Consider the following 16,527-nt stretch of genomic DNA (forward strand, 5'->3'; position numbering starts at 1 on the left):
CATGGATGCCTTCCCATGCGGAAGCTCCCTCCTCTCACTCATTTGCATCCAACAATGACACATAGGAGCAATTCTAATAGAACATGCAAAATATAGATCGCCAAAATCATTATGGAGGCGGTCGCTAAAAATCATGGAGGCTCTAGAGCTCCAGAGCCGGGTTGGGAGGCGGTGCGGGAGGAGGAAGATGAACATTGAAAATGTGATCCTGACCGTTGGATGGAGATCTGACGGCCCAAAAAAAGTGATCTACGCAATGAAAAAACCAATCAACTTACAATCAGTCCCAACTCTTTCTTTTTTCTAATTCCCCATACAATATGCGGATTCGCTTCTTCGTGAGCGAGTGTTGCAATGAGCGACCCTGTTGTGACGCCCCCGATTTGACTGTACACTATCATACACGCAAATGTGTACGATCAAAGATTAAGGACTCACGGGAAGATATCACAACACAACTCTAGACACAAATTAAAATAATACAAGCTTTATATTACAAGCCAGGGGCCTCGAGGGCTCGAATACATAAGCTCGAATACACAAGAGTCAGCGGAAGCAATAATATCTGAGTACACACATAAGTTAAACAAGTTTGCCTTAAAAAGGCTAGTACAAACTGGGATACAGATTGAAAGAGGCGCAGGCCTCTTGCAGGCCTGCCTGGGATCCTCCTAAACTACTCCTGGTCGTCGTCAGCGGCCTGCACGTAGTAGTAGGCACCCCCAATATAGTAGGAGTCGTCATCGACGGTGGCGTCTGGCTCCTGGAATCCAACGTCTGGTCGCAACAACCGGGTATAGAAAGGGGAAAAGGGGGAGCAAAGCAACCGTGAGTACTCATCCAAAGTACTCGCAAGCAAGGAGCTACACTACATATGCATTGGTATCAATGAAAGGGGTAGTATATGTGGACTGAACTACAGAATGCCAGAATAAGAGGGGGATAGCTAGTCCTATCGAAGACTTCGCTTCTGGTAGCCTCTATCTTGAAGCAGTAGAAGAGAGTAGATGGTAAGTTAACCAAGTATCATCGAATAGCATAATCCTACCCGGCGATCCTCCCCTTGTCGCCCTGGGAGAGAGCGATCACCGGGTTGTATCTGTCACTTGGAAGGGTGTATTTTATTAAGTATTCGGTTCTAGTTGTCATAAGGTCAAGGTATAACTCCGGGTCGTCCTTTTACCGAGGGACACGACTATTAGAATAGATAAACTTTCCTGTAGGGGTGCACCACATTTCCCAACACGCTCGATCCCCTATGGTCGGACACACTTTCCTGGGTCATGCCCGGCCTCGGAAGATCAACACGTCGCAGCCCTACCTAGGCACACCAGAGAGGTCAGCACACCGGTCTAAATCATATGGCGCAGGGGTCTGGGTCCATCACCCGTTGCACACCTGCATGTTGCGAACGTGGCCGGAAGCAGACCTAGCCTCCCTAATACAAGAGCAGGTGTTCCAGTCCAATCCGACGCGCGCCACTCAGTCGCTGACATCAAGAAGGCTTCGGCTGATACCACGACGTCGAGTGCTCATAACTATTCCCGCGTAGTTAGTTAGTGTGTATAGACCAGTGGCTAGACTCAGATCAAATACCAAGATCTCGTTAAGCGTGTTAATTGATATAACCGCGGACGCCGACCAGGGCCAGGCCCACCTCTCTCCTACGTGGTCTCAACTTGCCCTGTCGTTCCGCCACAAAGTAACAGTTGGGGGCCATCGGGAACTCAGGCCCACCACTACCTAGATGGAGCCACCTGTCCTTTCAGCCCCCATGTCGGAATCACTTGTGGGTACTCTACGAGCCGACCCAACTTTAGTTACCACATGTATCACATATTATGTATGTGTAAGTGCATCTAGTGCCACCCCTAGTTGGTTTTGGAGTATTGACGACAAACCTAGTTGAGGGACTAATGTGTTCGTAAGAATTGCAGGATAACACAGGTAGAAGTCCCTCATTGATTCGGTTTTACTACCAGAGATGACCCCCAAAAATGTATGAAGACATTGAAGTTAAAGGTGGTATATGAAGATATTCACTTTGAAGACTATGACAAAAGAAGACACGTTATGAAGCCTATGGAGCTCGAAGACTTAGATCTTTCGTAGTTCTTTTTCTTTTGTGTTGAGTCATAGGAACCACCGTACTGTTTAGTGGGGTCCAAGAGAACCAGTCAGAATGACTGAAGTGATGCCCAAACTAAAAACCTATGTCTTCGAGTGAAGACAATGAGAGCGAATCTTGTCCAGAGCTGGACAAGTCAGCTTTGCTTGTAGCCCAAGTAAAGTTGCCATGAGAGTTTGAAACCTGATCGTTGAGACACGTGTCAGTTCCTTAATGACCCAGGGTCATTTCGGACAAATCAGGTCGGGTTGCCAAGTGGCTATAAATAGCCCACCCCCTACAACCATAAACGGTTGGCTTCTCAGAATTCAGTGCACGGCTTTTGTCGTTTGAGAGCAACCCACCTCGAAGCCTTTGAGAGAAAATTCCCAGCGAGGAGAAAAGCCCTAACCACCCAGAGCCAGAGTAAATTGGGCATCACTTAAGTCTTCTTGTCTGTGTGATCTGAAGACTTATTACACTTGAGGACTGTGAATCCTCCAGACGGTTAGGCGTCGCGTTCAGAGCATCCAAGAGACATTGTGGATTGCCAGTGAACGAAGTTTGTGAAGGTTTGGGAGTCTACCTTGAAGACTTACCAGAGTGATTGGGCGAGGACTTTGTGACCTTAGCTCAAGGAGAATATGGTGAGGACTTGGTGTCCTGAGCTGCGTGTTCAGGACTGGGTGTCCGGGACTGTGTGTCCTAAGGTTTAAATACCTAGCCGCTCCAACCAGACGTACAATTGTCACAGCAACTGGAACTGGTCCAACACATCATTGTCTTCAACGAGTCACTGGTTTCATCTTCACTTCCTTTTTCTTACTGTTACTCATTGTGAAGCCATTGCATGCCTGCTCTATCTTTTGTCTTCACAACGTGAATGTATGATCTGTTTGGCTTCATAACTTCTTCCTACATGATCCTTATTACACTGCAGCTGTTTGTCATTGTGCTTTCACTCTATTGAATACTTGACCATGGCTGGCCTAGTGTAATCTAACTTCCGCTGCATAGTGATAGGCATAATCTTCACTGTTTGTCTTCATAACTCCCACGTTTTGAAGACTTTCATAAAAATCGCCTATTCACCCCCCTCTAGTCGATATAACGCACTTTCAGTATATAAGTATATACCCGCGATCACCTACCAAATGATCACGACCCAATAGTATAGCATGGCAGACGGACAAGAATGTAGGGCCACTGACGAAATACTAGCATCCTATACTAAGCATTTAGGATTGCAGGTAAAGGTAACAATAGTAGTAGCAAGGACAGGCTATGCATCAGAATAGGATTAACGGAAAGCAGTAACATGATACACTACTCTAATGCAAGCAGTAGAGAGAAGAATAGGCGATATTGCTACCTCTTGAGCACTGCGTTGGTTTTCCCTTGAAGAGGAAAGGGTGATGCAGTAAAGCAGCGTAAGTATTTCCCTCAGTTTTTGAGAACCAAGGTACCAATCCAGTAGGAGACCACGCGCGAGTCACCTCGTACCTACACAAACAAATAAGAACCTCGCAACCAACGCGATAAAGGGGTTGTCAATCCCTTCACGGCCACTTGTAAGAGTGAGATCTGATAGAGATGATAATAATAAGATAAATATTTTTGGTATTTTTATGATATAGATTGAAAATAAAGATTACAAAATAAAATAGATTGGAAACTTATATGATGGAGAATAGACCCGGGGGCCATAGGTTTCACTAGTGGCTTCTCTCAAGATAGCATAAGTATTACGGTGGGTGAATAAATTACTGTCGAGCAATTAATAGAAAAGCGAATAATTATGAGAATATCTAGGTATGATCATGTATATAGGCATCACGTCTGTGACAAGTATACCGACTCCTGCCTGCATCTACTACTATTACTCCACACATCGACCGCTATCCAGCATGCATCTAGGGTATTAAGTTCATAAGAACAGAGTAATGCGGCTAATCAATGGGCTATGGAGATGCCCACCGATTGATGTCAATGCAAGGAGTAGGGATTGCCATGCAACAGATGCATTAGAGCTATAAATATATGAAAGCTCATCAAAGAAACTAAATGGGTGTGCATCCAACTCGATTGCTCACGAAGACTTAGGGCATTTGGGGAAGCCCGTCATTGGAATATACAAGCCAAGGTCAATAATGAAAAAATTCCACTAGTATATGAAAGTGACAAAATAAGAGACTCTCTATCGTGAAGATCATGGTGTACTTTGAAGCACAAGTGTGGAAAAAGGATAGTAACATTGTCCCTTCTCTCTTTTTCTCTCATTTATTTTTTTTCTTTTTTTATTTGGGCCTTTTTTCCTTTTTTTCTTTTGGCCTCTTTTCTTTTCCTTTTTTCGTCCGGAGTCTCATCTCAACTTGTGAGGGAATTATAGTCTCCATCATTCTTTCCTCACATGGGACAATGTTCTAATGATGATCATTACACTTTTATTTTCTTACAACTCAAGAATTACAACTCGATACTTAGAACAAAATATGACTCTATGTGAATGCCTCCAACGGTGTACCAGGATTGCAATGAAGTAAGAGTGACATGTATGAAAAAATTATGAACAGTGGATTTGCCACAAATACGATGTCAACTACATGATCATGCAAAACAATATGACAATGATGATGCGTGTCAAAATAAATGGAACGGTGAAAAGTTGCATGGCAATATATCTCGGAATGGCTATGGAAATGCCATAATAGGTAGGTACGGTGGCTGTTTTGAGGAAGATATCAGGAGGCTTATGCGTGATAGAGCGTATCATATCACGGGGTTTGGATGCATCGGCGAAGTTTGCACCAACTCTCAAGCTGAGAAAGGGCAATGCACGGTACCGAAGAGGCTAGCAATGATGGAAGGGTGAGAGTGCGTATAATCCATGGACTCAACATTTGTCATAAAGAACTCACATACTTATTGCAAAAATCTACAAGTCATCAAAACCAAGCACTACGCGCATGCTCCTAGGGGATAGATTGGTAGGAAAAGACCATCGCTTGTCCCCGACCGCCACTCATAAGGAAAGCAATCAAAGAACACCCCATGCTTCAAATTTGTCACATAACGTTTACCATATGTGCATGCTACGGGACTTGCCAACTTCAACACAAGTATTCGTCAATTTCACAATTACTCAACTAGCACACCTCTAATATTATCACCTTTATATCTCAAAACCATCTATCAAGCATCCAACTTCTCTTAGCATTTACAATTTATAACCAAAGTGAATTACCATGTTGTTCTAAAGGACTCTCAAAATGATATAAGTGAAACATGAGAGATCAATTATTTCTATAAAATAGAACCACCGCCGTGCTCTAAAAGATATAAGCGAAGCAATCGAGCAAAAATTGTACAGCTCAAAAGATATAAGTGAATCACATAGAGTATTCTAATAAATTTCAATTCATGTGAGTCCCTCCCAAAAGGTGTGTACAACAAGGATGATTGTGGTAAACTAAAAGGCAAAGACTCAAATCATACAATACGCTCCAAGCAAAACACATATCATGTGGCGAATAAAAATATAGCTTCAAGTAAAGTTATCGATGGACGAAGACGAAAGAGGGGATGCCTTCCGGGGCATCCCCAAGCTTAGGATTTTTGGTGTCCTTGAATTTTACCTTGGAGTGCCTTGTGAATCCCCAAGCTTAGGCTCTTGCCACTCCTTGTTCCATAATCCATCAAATCTTTACCCAAAACTTGAAAACTTCACAACACAAAACTTAAAAGAAAATCTTTGTGAGCTCCGTTAATAAAAGAAAACAACCCACCACTTCAAGGTACTGTAATGAATTCATTCTTTATTTATATTGGTGTTAAACCTACTGTATTCCAACTTTTGTATGGTTCATAAACTCTATTACTAGTCATAGATTCATCAAAATAAGCAAACAACATGTGAAAAAGAGAATCTGTCAAAAACAGAATAGTCTGTAGTAATCTGTAGGTTTCGAATACTTCTGGAATCCCAAAAATTCTAAAGTAATTTCTGGACGTGAGGAATTTATCTATTAATCATCTGCAAAAATAATTAACTAAATATCACCCTCCAATAAAAAATGGCAGCAATTCTCGTGAGCACTAAAATTTCTGTTTTTTACAGCAAGATCAGAAAGACTTCCCAAGTCTTCCCAACGGTTCTACTTGGCACAAACACTAATTAAACACAAAAAAACACAACCAAAACAGAGGCTAGATAAATTATTTATTACTAAATAGTAACAAAAAGCAAGGAATAAAAATAAAGTTGGATTGCCTCCCAACAAGCGCCATCGTTTAACGCCCCTAGCTAGGCATAAAAGCGAAGATAGATCTAGGTATTGCCATCTTTGGTAGGCAATCCATAAGTGGCTCTCATAATAGATTCATATGGTAATTTAATTTTCTTTCTAGGGAAGTTTTCCATGCCTTTCCTTAACGGAAATTGGAATTTAATCTCCCTTCCTTCATATCAATAATTGCACCAATCGTTCTAAGGAAAGGTCTACCAAGAATAATAGGACATGAAGGATTGCAATCTATATCAAGAACAATGAAATCTACGGGCACATAATTCCTATTCGCAACAATAAGAACATCATTAATCTTTTCCATAGGTTTCTTAATAGTGGAATCCGCAAGGTGCAAGTTTATAGAACAATCATCAAATTCACGGAAACCTAGCAAATCACACAAAGTTTTTGGGATCGTGGAAACACTAGCACCAAAATCACACAAAGCATAGCATTCACGATCTTTAATTTTAATTTTAATTTTAGGTTCCCACTCATCATAAAGTTTTCTAGGGATAGAAACTTTCAACTCAAGTTTTTCTTCGTAAGATTGCATCAAAGCATCAACGATATGTTTAGTAAAAGCTTTATTTTGACTATAAGCATGAGGAGAATTTAGCACGGATTGCAACAAGGAAATACAATCTATCAAAGAGAAATTATAATAATTAAATTCTTGAAATCCAAGATAGTGGGTTCGTTGCTATCTAAAGTTTTGACCTCTTCAATCCCACTTTTACCAATTTTTGCATCAAGATCTAAAAACTCTGAATCATTGGGACGCCTTCTAACTAAAATTGACTCATCTCCAGTCCCATCATTATCAAGATTCATATTGCAAAACAAGGATTTAATAGGGGACACATCAATCACTTTTAGATCTTCATCCTTATTATCATGAAAACTTTGCGGTTTAGCGGCCATCTTATTAACTAAGGTGGCCTCCTTATCCGAGATTTCAGCAATTAATTTTTCAAGATGAGCAAGCTGAGATTTCAAACCATAAAATTCCTTAGACATATCATTGAGATCTTTATTCATGAAACCGATAAAACTTTTTTGTTCTTTAAGCTCGTTTCTAGAGAAATTATTATGCTCAAACTGCAAGGACATAAAACTTCTAACGTTGTTTTCGATTTCTTCCAACCTTGTAAGGTGAGGATCAACTCCTTTTGGTAAAGCCATGAGGGCAACAAGCAACAAGACGTAAGCGAGAAAGAGGAGAACGGGAAAGACAGAGCGAATAAAACGGCAAGGGTGAAGTGGGGGAGAGGAAAACGAGAGGCAAATGGCAAATAATGTAATGCAAAGGATAAGAGTTGTGATGGGTACTTGGTATGTCTTGACTTGGCGTAGATCTCCCCGGCAACGGCGCCAGAAATCCTTCTTGCTACCTCTTGAGCACTGTGTTGGTTTTCCCTTAAAGAGGAAAGGGTGATGCAGTAAAGCAGCGTAAGTATTTCCCTCAGTTTTTGAGAACCAAGGTACCAATCTAGTAGGAGACCACACACGAGTCACCTCGTACCTACACAAACAAATAAGAACCTCGCAACCAACACGATAAAGGGGTTGTCAATCCCTTCACGACCACTTGCAAGAGTGAGATCTGATAGAGATGATAATAATAAGATAAATATTTTTGGTATTTTTATGATATAGATTGAAAGTAAAGATTGCAAAATAAAATAGATTGGAAACTTATATGATGGAGAATAGACCCGGGGGCCATAGGTTTCACTATTGGCTTCTCTCAAGATAGCATAAGTATTACGGTGGGTGAACAAATTACTATCGAGCAACTGATAGAAAAGCGAATAATTATGAGAATATCTAGGTATGATCATGTATATAGGCATCACATCCGTGACAAGTAGACCGACTCTTGCCTGCATCTACTACTATTACTCCACACATCGACCGCTATCCAGCATGCATCTACTACTATTACTCCACACATCGACCGCTATCCAGCATGCATCTAGAGTATTAAGTTCATAAGAACGGAGTAACGCCTTAAGCAAGATGACATGATGTAGAGGGATAAACTCATGCAATATGATATAAACCCCATCTTTTTATCCTCGATGGCAACAATACAATACGTGTCGTTTCCCTTTCTGTCACTGGGATCGAGCACCGCAAGATTGAACCCAAAGCTAAGCACTTCTCCAATGGCAAGAAAGATCAATCTAGTAGGCCAAACCAAACTGATAATTCGAAGAGACTTGCAAAGATAAACCAATCATACATAAAAGAATTCAGAGAAGATTCAAATATTGTTCATAAATAGACTTGATCATAAACCCGCAATTCATCGGATCTCGACAAACACACCGCAAAAGAAGACTACATCGAATAGATCTCCAAGAGAATCGAGGAGAACTTTGTATTGAGATCCAAAGAGAGAGAAGAAGCCATCTAGCTACTAGCTATGGACCCGAAGGTCTGAGGTAAATGACTCACACATCATCGGAGGGGCCATGGAGTTGATGTAGAGGCCCTCCGTGATCAATGACCCCTCCGGCGGAGCTCCGGAAAAGGCCCCAGGATGGGATCTCTTGGGTACAGAAGGTTGCGGCGGTGGAAATAGGGTTTCGTGGTGCTCCTGGATGTTCCCGGGGTATATGGATATATATATATATATATATAGGAGGAAGAAGTAGGTCGGTGGAGCAACGAGGGGCCCACGAGGGTGGAGGGCGTGCCCAGGGGGGTAGGCGCGCCCCCTGCCTCATGGCCTCCTCGATTGTTTCTTGACGTCCACTCAAAGTCCCCTGGATCACATTTGTTCCAAAAATCACGTTCCCGAAGGTTTCATTATGTCTGGACTCCGTTTGATATTCCTTTTCTACGAAACACTGAAATAGGCAAAAAACAGCAATTTGGGCTGGGCCTCCGTTTAATAGGTTAGTCCCAAAAATAATATAAAAGTGTAAAATAAAGCCCATTAACATCCAAAACAGATAATATAATAGCATGGAACAATCAAAAATTATAGATACGTTGGAGACGTATCAGATATCTGGTGTTCAAGGGGGGGCTTGCCTGGTTGCTTTGGCAAGAAGGAAGGGTCGTCAACACCGTAGTCGAGCTGGGGGTCGCCGGTAGTCTCGGGGTCTACCAAAAAGAAGTAACGGAGGGGAATCACAATAAATAACAAAGCAATCAAAGCATCACAAAGTATAACATGGCAATACGCGGTGCTAGGTTTGACCTAACGTAGTACTAGGTGATACCGGTGAAGGAGGAAAGCATCCGGGAAGTATTCCCGGTGTTTCGCGTTTTCGAACAGATGAACCGGAGGGGGAAAGTTGTGTGTTTGCTATGCTAGGGATGTGTGGCGGACGAACAGGCTGCATATTCGGATTCGTCTCGTCGTTCTGAGCAACTTTCATGTACAAAGTATTTTCATCCGAGTTACGGTTTATTTTCTATTGTTTATCAAAGTTTTAGGCATTTTTTAAGTTTATTTAATTATTTAAATCAAACATTATCCAGAACAGTGAAAGGTGATGTCAGCATGACATCACCATGACATCAACAGGTCAAACCCAGCTGACGAGAGTCAAACCTGGCCTGTGGGTCCAGTGGGACCCACCTGTCATAGACTAAGGCTAACTAAACATGTTTAGTTAGTTTAGCTAATTGATTAGGTTAATCAAACACAATTAATTTAATTAATTATTTTAGTTAATTAATTAATTAATATTTGTATTAATTTATTATTATTCTTAATTCTTTTTTCTAATCGTTCTGGGTGGGGCTCCCTTGTCATAGGCCCTAGAGGCCTTAATGGGGCGGGCGCTGCGGGCGCGGGTCTCGGGCGCTGGCCCCGACCGGGCATCCGAGCGGGGGGCTATGGGGTGCCGGCGGCCATGGTTGGGCGGACGCAGAGAGCAGCAGGGCCAGGACAGCACGCCGGCGTGGAGCAGTGAGAGGGCGTGCGCGCGCGGTCTCGGCAAGGTGCGGGCACGGCGGCCGTCAGCGGGGAAGGCGGGTCGGCACGGTGGCACACAGTAGCAGCAGAAGCGGCGCAACAGTTGAGGCCGCGGGCGCGTGAGCGGCTGCCGGCAGACGAGGTCAAGCAGAGGGGGAGCGGGGCGGGGTACGTCATCCGGGCGCGAGGACGCGAGCGCATGCGCGCGTGATGGTGCGCTGCGCGCAGCGGGCAGGGCCATGGCGCGGCCAACGACGGCTACAAGGCGAGGTGGGCGCAGTGGCTGGCGAGCAGCATTGAAGGTGGTGGAGGGGGCCGCGGCAGACACGGGACAGAGGAAGAGACGGGGAAAGGGCGAGGCCCTCACCGGCGATGTAGAGACCAGGGGGCCGCGAGGCTCGAGGTGGCCTTTGGGAAGGAGGACGGGGATGCAAGATCCGGCGACGGGGCGGTGGTCGGCGACGAGCGTCGGCAGAGTGGCTCCGGGCGGCGTCGGCGGCGGTTCCTCGGGTGGGGGCGCGGTCGGGCAGCCGTGTACGACGAGGCGACGGCAGGGGATGGCTTTGGCGCGGGAGTGGTGGCGGAGGTGGGTGCAGGGGAGGATGAGGCGAGCTCGGGGGAGGCGCAGGGCGTGGCCGGCGGGAGGAGCTGCGGGGTCGAGCGGGAGCGCTCTCGCTCGTCCGTGGCGGCGCGAGGCGGGTGGGGGTCGAGGGGATCATGCAGATAGGGAGTGGGGGCGAGAGGTGTGAGGGTCTAGGGTTCGGTTGCAGTGGGTTATTGGGGCAGTGGTGGGCCGACTGGGTGTGCGACCAACTGGGCTGTGGCCCAGTTGGGCCAGGGGCACTTTTCCTTTTTATTTTACTTCTTTTTGTTTTCTTTTTATTTATCCTTTATTTATTTATTTATTTATTTTAGTTTCTATTTATTTTAGTTTTAATAAAATACAAAAGTGACACCTAATTTAGTGTTACAAATTGTGGCTTTGCAACTATTAATTTAGCTCTCCAAAATAAAATGGTTTGTAATAGTTTATTCTTTTTAAAAGCATTTAAGTAATTGTTTAGCCCCTATTTCAATTAATTTCTTACATCTAAACATTTTATCAAAATGTGGTTTCATCAGCATAATTACATATGCATTATATGTCATCTCTCGAACATTTTAGTTTTAATTTTTGAAAACATTTGTTGCTTGCCTATATTTTAAATTTGAATTTGAATCATTTTTGAACCATCGCGAGATTAATAACAGTAATCGCAGTGACGTGGCATCATTAGCAAAGGTTCACTGTAGCTTAATTATCCGGGTGTCACAATTCTCCTCCATTACAAGAAATCTCGTCCCGAGATTTTAAGAGGCCGAGTAAGGGGAAAGATGTGGTTACTAAATTCTAACGATTCTTCTCGGTCTTAGTTTCTCTTCTCGAAGAGGTCGATCCATTACATTCATGTCTTCATTTCTCTGCTTCAAGTCATCATGATGAAGTTGTCGTCCTTCCTTAAGGATCTTCACTGTACTTACAAAAGAATAAAGGAGGAGCATTCCGGGAGAACAGACCTCGGCAAGGTTGACTATCTGGTCGAGAACATCGACGAAGGTGGCGGAGAGTAACTCTCGAATTGAAACTTATGAAAATATTGAGAGCAAAGTAAGGAGGTATCATGGGAAGTTTCGAGCGGGCAGGCAAGCGTTCGATGCCTGAAACAGGGCGCGAAAGGGACCCAAAGCAACGGGAATAAGTATTGTGTCTGATAGCAGAATTGATGATCTCTCAGAAGGTGGCTCATGAATTACATATGAGGCCACACGCGAGGAATAACTATGGAAATAGGGGGTACATGAGAGTGAAGGAAATATGCCCTAGAGGCAATAATAAAGTTATTATTTATTTCCTTATATCATGATAAATGTTTATTATTCATGCTAGAATTGTATTAACCGGAAACATAATACATGTGTGAATACATAGACAAACAGTGTCACTAGTATGCCTCTACTAGACTAGCTCGTTAATCAAAGATGGTTATGTTTCCTAACCATGGACAAAGAGTTGTTATTTGATTAACGGGATCACATCATTAGGTGAATGATCTGATTGACATGACCCATTCCATTAGCTTCGCACTCGATCGTTTAGTATGTTGCTATTGCTTTCTTCATAACTTATACATGTTCCTATGACTATGAGATTATGCAACTCCCGTTTACTGGAGGAACACTTTGTGTGCAACCAAATGTCACAACGTAACTGGGTGATTATAAAGGTGCTCTACAGGTGTCTCCAAAGGAACATGTTGGGTTGGCGTATTTCGAGATTAGGATTTGTCACTCCGATTGTCGGAGAGGTATCTCTGGGCCCTCTCGGTAATGCACATCACTTAAGCCTTGCAAGCATTGCAACTAATGAGTTAGTTGCGGGATGATGTATTACAGAACGAGTAAAGAGACTTGCCGGTAACAAGATTGAACTAGGTATGGGATACCGATGATCGAATCTCGGGCAAGTAACATACCGATGACAAAGGGAACAACGTATGTTGTTATGCGGTCTGACCGATAAAAGATCTTCGTAGAATATGTAGGAGCCAATATGAGCATCCAGGTTCCGCTATTGGTTATTGACCGGAGATGTGTCTCGGTCATGTCTACATTGTTCTCGAACCCATAGGGTCCGCACGCTTAAGGTTACGATGACAGTTATATTATGAGTTTATGCATTTTGATGTACCGAAGGTTGTTCGGAGTCCCGGATGTGATCATGGACATGACGAGGAGTCTCGAAATGGTCGAGACATAAAGATTGATATATTGGAAGCCTGTGTTTGGATATCGGAAGTGTTCCGGGTGAAATCGGGATTTTACCGGAGTACCGGGAGGTTACCGGAACCCCCCGGGAGGTATATGGGCCTTAGTGGGCCTTAGTGGAAGAGAGGAGAGGTGGCCAGAGATGGGACACGCGCCCCTCCCCCCTTGGTCCGAATTGGACAAGGAGAGGGGGCCGGCCCCCTTCCTCCTCTCTCTCCTCTTTCCCCCCCTCCACGAATCCTATTCCAACTAGGAAAGGGGGGGGGGTCCTACTCCCAGAGGGAGTAGGACTCCTCCTGGCGCGCCTCTCCTGGCCGGCCGGCCCCCCTCCCTTGAACCTTTATATACGGAGGCAGGGGCACCCCCTAGAGACACAAGTTGATCCACGTGATCATATTCTTAGCCGTGTGCGGTGCCCCCTTTCCACCATAGTCCTCGATAATATTGTAGCGGTGCTTAGGCGAAGCCCTATGACGGTAGTACATCAAGATCGTCACCACGCCGTCGTGCTGACGGAACTCTTCCCCGACACTTTGCTGGATCGGAGTCCGGGGATCGTCATCGAGCTGAACGTGTGCTAGAACTCGGAGGTGCCGTAGTTTCGGTGCTTGATCGGTCGGGCCGTGGAGACGTACGACTACATCAACCAAATGCTTCCATTGTCGATCTACAAGGGTACGTAGATCATACTCTCCCCTCTCGTTGCTATGCATCACCATGATCTTGCGTGTGCGTAGGAATTTTGTTGAAATTACTACGTTTCCCAACGGTGGCATCCGAGCCTAGGTTTTATATGTTGATGTTATATGTACGAGTAGAACACAAGTGAGTTGTGGGCGATATAAGTCATACTGCTTACCAGCATGTCATACTTTGGTTCGGCGGTATTGTTGGACGAAGCGGCTCGGACCGACATTACGCGTACGCTTACGCGAGACCGGTTCTCCCGACGTGCTTTGCACATAGGTGGCTTGCGGGTGACAGTTTCTCCAACTTTAGTTGAACCGAGTGTGGCTACGCCCGGTCCTTGCGAAGGTTAAAACAACACCAACTTGACAAACTATCATTGTGGTTTTGATGCGTAGGTAAGATTGGTTCTTGCTTAAAGCCCGTAGCAGCCACGTAAAACATGCAACAACAAAGTAGAGGACGTCTAACTTGTTTTTGCAGGGCATGTTGTGATGTGATATGGTCAAGACATGATGCTAAATTTTATTGTATGAGATGATCATGTTTTGTAACCGAGTTATCGGCAACTGGCAGGAGCCATATGGTTGTCGCTTTATTGTATGCAATGCAATCGCGCTGTAATGCTTTACTTTATCACTAAGCGGTAGCGATAGTCGTGGAAGCATAAGATTGGCGAGACGACAACGATACTACGATGGAGATCAAGGTGTCGCGCCGGTGACGATGGTGATCACGACGGTGCTTCGGAGATGGAGATCACAAGCACAAGATGATGATGGCCATATCATATCACTTATATTGATTGCATGTGATGTTTATCTTTTATGCATCTTATCTTGCTTTGATTGACGGTAGCATTATAAGATGATCTCTCACTAAATTTCAAGATAAAAGTGTTCTCCCTGAGTATGCACCATTGCCAAAGTTTGTCATGCCCAGACACCACGTGATGATCGGGTGTGATAAGCTCCACGTCCATCTACAACGGGTGCAAACCAGTTTTGCACACACAGAATAGTCAGGTTAAACTTGACGAGCCTAGGATATGAAGATATGGCCTGGAACACTGAGATCGAAAGATCGAGCATGAATCATATAGTAGATATGATCAACATAGCGATGTTCACCATTGAAAACTACTCCATTTCACGTGATGATCGGTTATGGTTTAGTTGATTTGGATCACGTGATCACTTAGATGATTAGAGGGATGTCTATCTAAGTGGGAGTTTAAGTAATATGATTAATTGAACCTAAATTTATCATGAACTTAGTACCTGATAGTATCTTGCTTGTTTATGTATGATTGTAGATAAATGGCCCGTGGTGTTGTTCCGTTGAATTTTAATGCGTTCCTTGAGAAAGCAAAGTTGAAAAATGATGGTAGCAATTACACGGACTGGGTCCGTAACTTGAGGATTATCCTCATTGCCGCACAGAAGAATTATGTCCTGAAAGCACCGCTAGGTGCCAGGCCTGCTGCTGGAGCAACACCAGATGTTGTGAACGTCTGGCAGAGCAAAGCTGATGACTACTCGATAGTTCAGTGTGCCATGCTTTACGGCTTAGAATCGGGACTTCAACGACGTTTTGAACGTCATGGAGCATATGAGATGTTCCAGGAGTTGAAGTTAATATTTCAAGCAAATGCCCGGATTGAGAGATATGAAGTCTCCAATAAATTCTATAGCTGCAAGATGGAGGAGAACAGTTCTGTCAGTGAGCATATACTCAAAATGTCTGGGTATAATAATCACTTGATTCAGATGGGAGTTAATCTTCCAGATGATTGCATCATTGACAGAATTCTCCAATCACTGCCACCAAGCTACAAGAGCTTTGTGATGAACTATAATATGCAAGGGATGAACAAGACTATTCCCGAACTCTTCGCAATGCTGAAAGCTGCGGAGGTAGAAATCAAGAAGGAGCATCAAGTGTTGATGGTCAACAAGACCACTAGTTTCAAGAAAAAGGGCAAAGGGAATAAGAAGGGGAACTTCAAGAAGAAAAGCAAGCAAGTTGCTGATCAGGAGAAGAAACCCAAATCTGGACCTAAGCCTGAAACTGAGTGCTTCTACTGCAAGCAGACTGGTCACTTGAAGCGGAACTGCCCCAAGTATTTGGCGATTAAGAAGGATGGCAAGGTGAACAAAGGTATATGTGATATACATGTTATTGATGTGTACCTTACTAGAGCTCGCAGTAGCACCTGGGTATTTGATACTGGTTCTGTTGCTAATATTTGCAACTCAAAACAGGGACTACGGATTAAGTGAACACTGGCAAAGGACGAGGTGACGATGCGCGTGGGAAATGGTTCTAAAGTCGATGTGATCGCGGTCGGCACGCTACCTCTACATCTACCTTCGGGATTAATATTAGACCTAAATAATTGTTATTTGGTGCCTGCGTTGAGCATGAACATTATATCTGGATCTTGTTTAATGCGAGACGGTTATTCATTTAAATCAGAGAATAATGGTTGTTCTGTTTATATGAGTAATATCTTTTATGGTCATGCACCTTTGAAGAGTGGTCTATTTTTGATGAATCTCGATAGTAGTAACACACATATTCATAATGTTGAAGCCAAAAGATGCAGAGTTGATAATGATAGTGCAACTTATTTGTGGCACTACCGTTTAGGTCATATCGGTGTAAAGCGCATGAAGAAACTCCATACCGATGGACTTTTGGAA

The sequence above is a fragment of the Triticum urartu genome, chromosome 3 (genome assembly GCF_003073215.2).
Source record: "Triticum urartu cultivar G1812 chromosome 3, Tu2.1, whole genome shotgun sequence".
Taxonomy (NCBI): Eukaryota; Viridiplantae; Streptophyta; class Magnoliopsida; order Poales; family Poaceae; genus Triticum; species Triticum urartu.